Here is a 9,544-nt window from a genome sequence, read left to right as displayed (position 1 = left end):
TTTTTTTTGAGACAGTCTCACTCTGTTGCCCAGGCTGGAGTGCAATGGCCCGATCTCAGCTCACTGCAACCTCTGCCTCCCAGGTTCAAACAATTCTTCTGCCTCAGCCTCCCAAGTAGCTGGGATTACAGGCACCCACCACCTCATCCAGCTAGTTTTTTTGTATTTTCAATAGAGACGGGATTTCACCATGTTGGCCAGGCTGGTCTTGAACTTCTGACCTCAAGTGATCTGCCTGCCTCAGCCTCCCAAAGTGCTGGGATTACAGGTGTGAGCCACTGCACCTGGCCATATTCTTACATATTAATTACAAAAGGGAAAAGGTATTTTTACAATGGAGAAATCTGACAGATAGCATCTTAACTAAGTATTCAAACTAAATATCACCAATATTAGGACAAACTGACTTCATATACCTCTGGATGTGATGCAATAGAAGTATACAACAGACCAGGCACAGTGGCTCATGCCTCTAATCCTGACACTTTGGGAGGCTGAGGCATTAGGATTGCTCAGGAGTTCAAGACCAGCCTGGACAACAAAGTGAGACTCCGTCTCTATAAAAAATTAAAAAATTAAAAATTAGCTGAGCATGGTGGCACATGCCGATGGTCCCAGCTACACAGAAGGCTGATATGGGAGGACTGCTTGATTTCAGGAGGTCGAGTCCGCAGTGAGCCATAACTGCACCACTGTACTCCAGCCTAGGCAACATAGTGAGCCCGTATCTCAAAAAAAAAAAAAAACAGAAAAAATTAGCTGGGTGTGGTGGCGCATGCCTGTAGTCCCAGCTACTTGGGATCCTTAGGTGGGAAGATCGCCTAAGCCCAGGAGGTTGAGGCTGCAGTGATCCGTGACTGTACCACTGCATTCCAGCATGGGCAAAAGAGCAAGACCCTGTCTCGAAAACAAAACAATGAACAAACCAAAAAACGTGTTTCGAGCTGGGTGTGGTGGCTCGTGCCTGTAATCCTAGCACTTTGGGAGGCCGAGGCAGGTAAATCACCTGAGATCAGGAGTCTGAGACCAGCCTGACCAACATGGAGAAACCTGTCTCTACTAAAAATACAAAATTAACCGGGCGAGGTAGCGCATGCCCATAATCCCAGCTACTGGGGAGGCTGAGGCAGGAGAATCACTTGAACCTGGAAGGCAGATGTTGAGGTGAGCCGAGATCACACCATTGCACTCCAGCCTGGGCAACAAGAGTGAAACTCCATCTAAAAAAAAAAAAAAAAAAAAAAGTTTTGTATAATAAATAGTTGGAGGGGAGGGACAGAATATATATATTTGCTTGAAAATGCATAAAATCTCTAGAGGTTATTAATAAATTAATAACATTAACATAAATTAAAATATCTGATAATTATTAAAAAGAAATAAGAAATAATAACAGCCAGGCGCAGTGGCTCACGCCTATAATCCCAACACTTTGGGAGGACAAGGTGGGCGGATCACCTGAGGTCAGGTGTTCAAGACCAGCCTGGCCAACACGGTGAAACTGGGATTACAGGCATGAGCCACCACGCCCGGCCCCCTTTTGTGCTTTTAAAATATTGAACCAGGCCAGGTGCAGTGGCCCACACCTGTAATCCCAACACTTTGGGAGGCCAAGGTGGGCGGATCACCTGAGGTCAGGAGTTTTGGACCAGCCGGGCCAACATGGTAAAACCCTGTCTCTACTAAAAATACAAAAATTAGAGGGGGGTGGTGGAGTGTGCCTGTAGTCGCAGCTACTCAGGAACCTGAGGCAGGAGAATTGCTTGAACCTGGGAGGTGGAGATTGCAGTGCACTCAGATCACACCACTGCACTCCAACCTGGGCAACAAAGCAAGACTCTGTCTCAAAATAAAATAAAATATAAAATAAATAAAATAAAATATAAAATAAAATGGTGAACCAGGTTGGGCACGGTGGCTCACGCCTGTAATCCCAGCACTTTGGGAGGCTGAGACGGGAGGCTTGGGAGGCCGAGACGGGAGGATCACCTGATGTCAGGGGTTCAAGACCAGCCTGGCCAACATAGTGAAACCCCGTCTCTACTAAAAATATAAAAAATTAGCTGGGCATGTACACGCCTGTAATCCCAGTTACTCGGGAGGCTGAGGCACGAGAATTGCTTGAACCCAGGAGGCAGAGGTTGCAGAGTCAAGATCCTGCCACTGCATTCCAATCTGGGGTGACACAGTGAGACTCGTCTCAAAAAAACAAACAAATAAAACAAAATGTTGAACCACATGAATATATTGTCAACTGAAGATTTTAAATAAGTTTAATAAAAAGCTTTCCTCAATTAATTCCATGCTACTCTGATCCCTTATCTCGTATCTGTCAGAGTATTTAGCCAGATAACTGAAATGTTATTAACTTATTTCTTTAACATGCGTTACTACGTAATTGACTCTGGGTTATCTCCTAGATGAGGCTGGGGAAGTTATTCTCCCTTCCAAAAACAACAAAAAAGAGAGAAATGGAGGTCTTGCTATGTTAACGAGGCTGGTCTTGTACTGCTGGCCTCAAGCAATCCTCCCATCTTGGCCTCCCAAAGTGCCAGAGTTATAGATGTGAGCCACCATGCCCAGCCTCTTCTAATTGATTTAGATCCACCACCCTCAATGCCTCACAATGCCATGTAAACACTAGGCTTTCAAAGGCTGCATGTTTTTTTTGGTTTTTTGGGTTTTTTTTGAGATGGAGTCTGGCTCTGTCACCCAGGCTGGAGTGCAGTGGTGCGATCTTGGCTCACTGCAAGCTCCGCCTCCTGGGTTCATGCCATTCTGCCTCAGCCTCCTGAGTAGCTGGGACTACAAGCGCCCACCACCACACTCGGCTAATGTTTTGTATGTCTTTTAGTAGAGACGGGGTTTCACTGTGTTAGCCAGGATGGTCTCGATCTCCTGACCTCGTGATTCGCCCACCTCAGCCTCCCAAAGTGCTGGGATTACAGGCATGAGCCACCGCATCTGGCCAGGCTGCAACGAATATTTGAGTTACAAAACTAGCAGACATAAACTAAGTCACTATTTCAAACATTATCCTCTAGAAACATTTAGAGGCCTCCAGGTAAAATGCCATTTTGTGAACTCAGAAAGTTCTAGGATGAAATCAATTTATGCTCATAATTTTATTTCATAGATCTGCATTTAAAGAAAACCAGAGTCTCAAGGAAAAGAACTGGCTCACGGCTGTACAATCTCAACACTTTGGAAGCCTGAGGCAGGAAGATCGCTTGAACCCAGGAGTTTGAGACCAGCCTGGGCAACATGACACAACCCTGTCTCTACCAAAATTAAAAAACAAAAAACAAAAAAATAGCCAGGTATGGTGGTGTGTGTCTGTAGTCCCGAATATTTGGGAGGCTGAGGTGAGTGGATCACTTGAGCCTGGGAGGTTGAGGCTGCAGTGACCCATTATTATGCTAGCGCACTCGAGCCAGGGTGACAGAATGAGACCCTATTTAAAAAAAAAAAAAAAAAAAAGGAAGGAATTTCTTCCTTAAGGAAATACTGCTGAATTTTTTTGCCTCCAAGTCCTATGGATATGTTAAGGCATTATACTTTATATTACCTAACAGAGATCTATGCTGGTGACATTTACAGGTTAAGGCAAAAATTCCTAATTCCTTTGTAGTTACAATATCCTATGCAGTCTTCAGGAGCCAGTTTTAAGTCGAAAATTATGAAGAACTCCCAAAAATCAGTTGCCCCATGATGCCTTATGCCAGATGTGCCTATAGTTGGAAACTTTCAAATGTACATCAGATAAAATATCTCTCATATTAAGTGGAAAACTGGAAAAGAAAATCCCTTAGGCACTTTCCAGTACTAAATGTTCTATTAAGTTATTGAATTTTGAGGTAGAATCAAAGTAAAATCAAACAGCTTGCTTTGCCAGGGCCAGGAATACCTCTAAATGCTAAAGCATAAAACAGGACCCAGCGATTCATCTTCTTGCTGCTAATCTACTGATATTACTCCTGATAAACTTAAAAACTAATCAAGCTCCTATCAACCTACTATTCTTCATCTTGGCATGTGTGTAAAATATATACACACAACTAAGAACAGATTTGAAATCTGTTTATAAAAACAGAAGACAGGCTGGGCACAGTGGCTCACAACCGTAATCCCAGCACTTTGGGAGGCCAAGGCTGGCGGATCACTTGAGGTCAGGAGTTCAAGACTCCTGACCAACAGGGTGAAGCCCTGATCTACTAAAAATACAAAAATTAGCCAGGCATGGTGGTGTGCGCCTGTAATCCCAGCTAATAGGGAGGCTGAGGCAGGAGAATCACTTGAACCCAGGAGAAGGAGGTTGCAGTGAGCTGAGATCACGTGACTGCACTCCAGCTTAGGCAACAGAGCTAGACTCCATCTAAAAAAAAAAGAAGATAATTTTATAGGAATGTCATTAATGAGTATTATACTCTAGTTCTATCAGAAGGGACCAAATATTCATAAATGAGGCCTTGTATTTTTTGAGAAAAATTCCCCAAAACTGAGTCTGTTTTTTCAAACTCCATGAGTTCATTCGGAATTTTCAAACTTTGCTGGGCACGGTGGCTCATGCCTATAATCCCAAAACTCTGAGAGGCCAAGGCAGAAGAATTGCTTGAGCCTAGGAGTTCGAAACCAGCCTGAGCATTACAGTGAGACCTCATCTCTACAGAAAATTAAAAAATTAGCTAGGTATGGTGACATGTGCCTGTGATCCCAGCTACTCAGGAGGCTGAAGTGGGAGGATCACTTGAGTCCAGGAAGTCAAGGTTGTAGTGAGCCACGTTTGCAGCACTGCACTCCAGGCTGGATGACAGAGAGAGATCCTGCCTTAAAACAAAGAAAATAATTTATACAACTTTATTCTATCTGAAATAACCATTCCATAAATAGTACTGCCATGCAATTTCCAGTCCTGATGTCATGGAATAGTAAACGTTACTGTGGTTCTTTGTATAAAACAGCATGAGTATGGCATGCTAAAAGGATGGAATGAGTCTAAGTCTCAACACCATTGGAAGGCAAGACCAATTGGGGCCACCAACCTTTAGGTAGGGCACTGAAGAGCCCCTGTTGAAGCCACTTTTCACTTGCCTCCTTAAACATCCTGAGACTAGACAGCCCAATGGTAGCTTAAAAAAGTAACAAATTAGTAAGAGAACTGTATCATTAGACACTTAACTAAGATTGACCAGCTAAACTCATAAGAATTAATGCCTTATCAATCAGATTTACACTCTGTGTAAGTGCAACATCCTTATGACACTATTTGTCATAGTTTCCTACCTGTTTAATATCACCTTCAAATAGTCCATTAGATTCAAGTGAATACAGTACTCATTACGGTTTTTTAAAACTAAAGAAATAGGCTGAGTGCAATGGCTTACACCTAAAATCCCAACACTTTGAGAAGCTGAAGTGGGAGGATCACTTGAAGCCAGGGGTTTGAGACCAGTCTGGGCAATAAAGTGAGACCTCCACTCCATCTCACAAAAAAATTTAAAAATTAGCTGGGCACTGTGGTACATACTTGCAGTCCCAGCTACTCCGGAAGGTAAGGTGGGAGGAATGCTTGAGCTGAGGTCGAGGCTGCAGTGAGCAATGATCACATCACTGTACTCCATCCAGCCTGGGTGACACAGTGAGAGAATCTCTAAAAAAATAAAAAATAAAAAACATTTTAAAATGAAGGCCAGGTGCAGTGACTCATGCCTGTAATCCCAGCACTTTGGGAGGCCAAGGCGGGCAGATTACCTAATGTCAGTTAGAGAACAACCTGGCCAACATGGTGAAACCCCATCTCTATTAATATACAAAAATGAGCCGGACATGGTGGCATGCGCCTGTAATCCCAGCTACTTGGGAGGCTGAGGCAGGAGAATTGCTTGAACCTGGGTGGCAAAGGTTGCAGTGAGCTGAGATCATGCCACTGCACTCCAGCCTTGGCGACAAAGTGAGACTCCATCTCCAAAAAAATAAATAAATACATAAAAAATAAAGTGGCCAGGCCTGGTGGCTCACCCCTGTAATCCCAGCATTTTGGGAGGCCGAGGCGGGTGGATTACAAGGTCAGGAGTCCAAGACCAGCCTGGCCAACATGGAGAAATTCCGTCTCTACTAAAAATACAAAAAAATTAGCCAGGCATGGTGGCACATGCCTGTAATCCCAGCTACTCAGGAGGCTGAGGCAGGAGAATCGCTTGAACCCAGGAGGTGGAGGTTGCGGTGAGCAGAGATCACACCATTGCACTGCAGCCTGGGCAACGAGAGCGAAACTCCTGTCTCAAATAAATAAATAAACAAATAAAATAAAATTGAGGCCGAATGCGGTGGCTCACACCTGTAATTCCAACACTTTATGAGGCTGAGGTGGGCAGATCACCTGAGGTCAGGAGTTTATGACCAGCCTGGCCAACATGACGAAACCCCATCTCTACTAAAAATACAAAAAATTAGCCGGGCATGGTAGCACGCACCTTGTAGTCCCAGCTACTCAGGGGGCTGAGGCAGGATTGCTAGAACCTGAGAGGTGGAGGTTGCAGTGAGCCACTGCACTCCAGCCTGAGCAAAAGGGCGAGACTCCGACTCCAAAAAACAATAAAATTAAATTAAATTGAAATAAACAAACAAACAAAAAAACAGTTAATAATCTGTTAAAGTAGATTAATGGTAATTACCTCAATAGTTATTAGGAATTTTTTTAGCCAATGAGTTTCTAGTGTTTATTCGCTTTGTTGTAATCTTACTGTTTTATGGGTTTGGAAAGATGCTTGACACATAGCTCCTAGAATTTACTTTATTTTATTTTATTTTTTGAGACGGAGTCTCGCTGTGTCACCCAGGCTGGAGTGCAGTGGCGCAGTCTTGGCTCACTGTAAGCTCCGCCTCCCGGGCTCACGCCATTCTCCTGCCTCAGCATCCCCATCCCGAGTAGCTGGGACTGCAGGCGCCCGCCACCATGCCCGGCTAATTTTTTGCATTTTTAGTAGAGACGGGGTTTCACTGTGTTAGCCAGGATGGTCTCAATCTCCTGACCTCATGATCCGCCCACCTCGGCCTCCCAAAGTGCAGGGATTACAGGCGTGAGCCACCATGCCCGGCAGCTCTTATAATTACTAATCTTTAAGAACATGTTAGATAATGACATAACTTTCTTTTCTGAATTACAAAAGGATTCTCCTCTCCTCCCACAATTGAAAATACTAATTTCTAATGTATTATTCCACAGTTTCTATTTTAATTCACTTCTTTCCCAAACTAAGACTATTAGGATATTAGCCATCCAAATGAAGGAAGAAAAGATTTTAAAGAAAGAAATACACTAGCCCTAGACCTGTTAAACCAGTCCACATGACAGGTATAAAAATTTTCCCAATCACTGACGGCAAAGGAAATAGTGTTACGTAGTGATGTACACCTGAACCTGCTTACAGCACTTTAAGAGGTCAACATCAGATGAGAGAGTGTTCTCCGAGGCTGGCTTTCACAATACCAGGTCTTCATCATTACCTAGTTATTGAACTATAAATTCACTAAGATAAAAGCCACCATTTCCCAAGACTTCCTTTTTAAAAAGCAGTTTAATCTTATGCTTGATGTATTTCTATTATGCACTGGTAAATCAAAACAAAACAAGCCCAGCGTGGTGGCTCATGCCTATAATCCTAGCACTTTGGGAGGCTGAGAAGGGTGGATCACCTGAGGTCAAGAGTTGGAGACCAGCCTGGCCAACATGGTGAAACCTGTCTCTACCGAAAATACAAAAATTAGCCCGGCGTAGTGGCGCACGTGTGTAATCCCAGCTACTCAGGAGGCTGAGGCAGGAGAATCGCTTGAAATTAGGAGACAACGTTGCAGTGAGCCGAGATCACACCATAGAAACTCCAGTCTGGACAACAGAGCAAGACTCCATCTCAAACAAACAAAATAACAAAATTCTACAACACTAGTAAACACAGATGGCTTCATAAATTAATATTTTACCTTTGGCATCTTTCATATGCCCACTTTAAAATGTTTAATATTCTTGGGTTTACATCAGTCCTCCTGTTATGCATTCAGTTTTATTGAGAAATGAAGAAACTGAGGCAAGAGAAGTGGGAAGAAACTTGCTATTTGTAGCAAGCAGGCATCTATCTGGATAGGTGGTGGTCCTGCTCTATTAGGCCACAATGCTTTTCTGAAAAGTGCCAATCAAATAAGCAGCACAGAAATCCTTCTCATCACAGACATCCAGGGCTTTCCCCTCAAGAATGGAAAAATATGAGTATTCCTCCCTGCTGAGGGAGAAGAGACCATGTAACCAAAGAAAGCATGCTTCTCAATCTATACTACCGAATTGGGAGGGAAAAAATGAATGGAAAGAGGGAGAAAATTCAAGGAAATAAACTTCTGAGACTGAAGATGTGGTTATTAGGTTTATAAACTTCTGAGACTGAAGATGTGGTTATTAGCTTTATCCACACACTAGGAAATTACTGAAACATCGCTAAAGTAGAAACGGAATTAGGAAGGCCTAGGGTCTTTTTTTATTCCAGTCTTAAATCCCCAAACAAAAATATCTGAAATTAAAGTATTTCTCCTGAGCAGTTATATTCTTAAATGCCTCTGTAAAACCCACAAGGCCTACACTAAGTCCCTGATTTTTAGAGCTGATTTCAAGTGTCCATTAGTGTCCACTCTCCCACTTTCAAATCCAAACTAATGTTGGCCCCGATCCGGGTAGGGCCTTCACGCACATTTTCCTGTGAAATCATTAGCTTCACATCAGCTTCCTACGTCCTGTTTCCAGTAACTTCCCTTGATCAGCATGGCAAACAAGGAGAGAGTAACAAAAGGCATGTACATTTACTACGTCCCTCACAGATAACATAATAAAATCCTGGGAACAGGAACTGGCAGGGACAACCTGCCTGGCCCTGGCTCTCGCCACGATACAAAGGCACGGAGGGAGCAAGTGAGGTCTGCACCCCACACCTCAGTCCTGCAAGAGAGAGAGGACTTTCAATGCAATCAGACCCAACCCGCAACGCCCCCTTCCCACGTGGTCTTCTCTCTCTCCCGAGCCCAGAATCGGATTGGAGAGGGGTCTGGAAGGAATCACACCACGCTGGAGCTGGGCAGGAGGGGTGGGGGGCGAGCTCCAGGCAGAAACCCCAGCCCCTTTCTAGGGGGGCCCTGAATTGTACGCCTCCCAGTTCCGGGATCTGAGCTCCCACCTCCCGAGACCCCAGACCTCTCCATGTCTCTAGGGAGGGGACCTCAAGGCCTCAGAGCCGCGGGAAGGGTTAGGCTGCCCGGCACCGGGTCTGGATGGTATGGAGCCCAGGCCGCGTGCGGGCGGGCGGAGGATGGGAGGCGGCCCCATGCTTAACGCCGCCCCTCCCTTGGCCCCAGCTTCTCCAGGCCCCCGGTCACAGGTTCTGGGCCGGCCCTCACCTCACCTCAGGGTGGCAACGTGTGCGGTCGGGCGGTTCCGGAGCCCCTGCGTGGAGACACTGCTGGGCGGGAGGAGAAGTCGGCGGCTCAGGCGATGGCTGACAGGCGC

General features: G+C 44.9%; 1 protein-coding gene across 3 annotated transcripts in view; it reads right to left on the bottom strand.

Annotated features, from left to right (window-relative positions):
• ACACA (acetyl-CoA carboxylase alpha) overlaps window positions 1-9,544 on the bottom strand; it is a 355,889-nt gene that overhangs the window by 282,896 nt on the left and 63,449 nt on the right. For 2 of the 3 annotated variants that reach the window (XM_011990219.1, XM_011990218.1), the window contains exon 1: window positions 9,441-9,537. The exons of the other annotated variant lie outside the window; for it this stretch is intronic. The gene's annotated coding sequence lies outside the window, so the exon portion shown is untranslated. Of the gene's footprint in view, window positions 1-9,440; window positions 9,538-9,544 lie in introns of those variants that run through there. 3 annotated transcript variants of the gene reach the window in all.

Source organism: Mandrillus leucophaeus, unplaced genomic scaffold (genome assembly GCF_000951045.1).
Source record: "Mandrillus leucophaeus isolate KB7577 unplaced genomic scaffold, Mleu.le_1.0 Scaffold374, whole genome shotgun sequence".
NCBI classification, from domain to species: domain Eukaryota; kingdom Metazoa; phylum Chordata; class Mammalia; order Primates; family Cercopithecidae; genus Mandrillus; species Mandrillus leucophaeus.
Note: the sequence above shows the minus strand (reverse complement) of the source record. Positions and strands in the feature narration are given on the sequence as shown.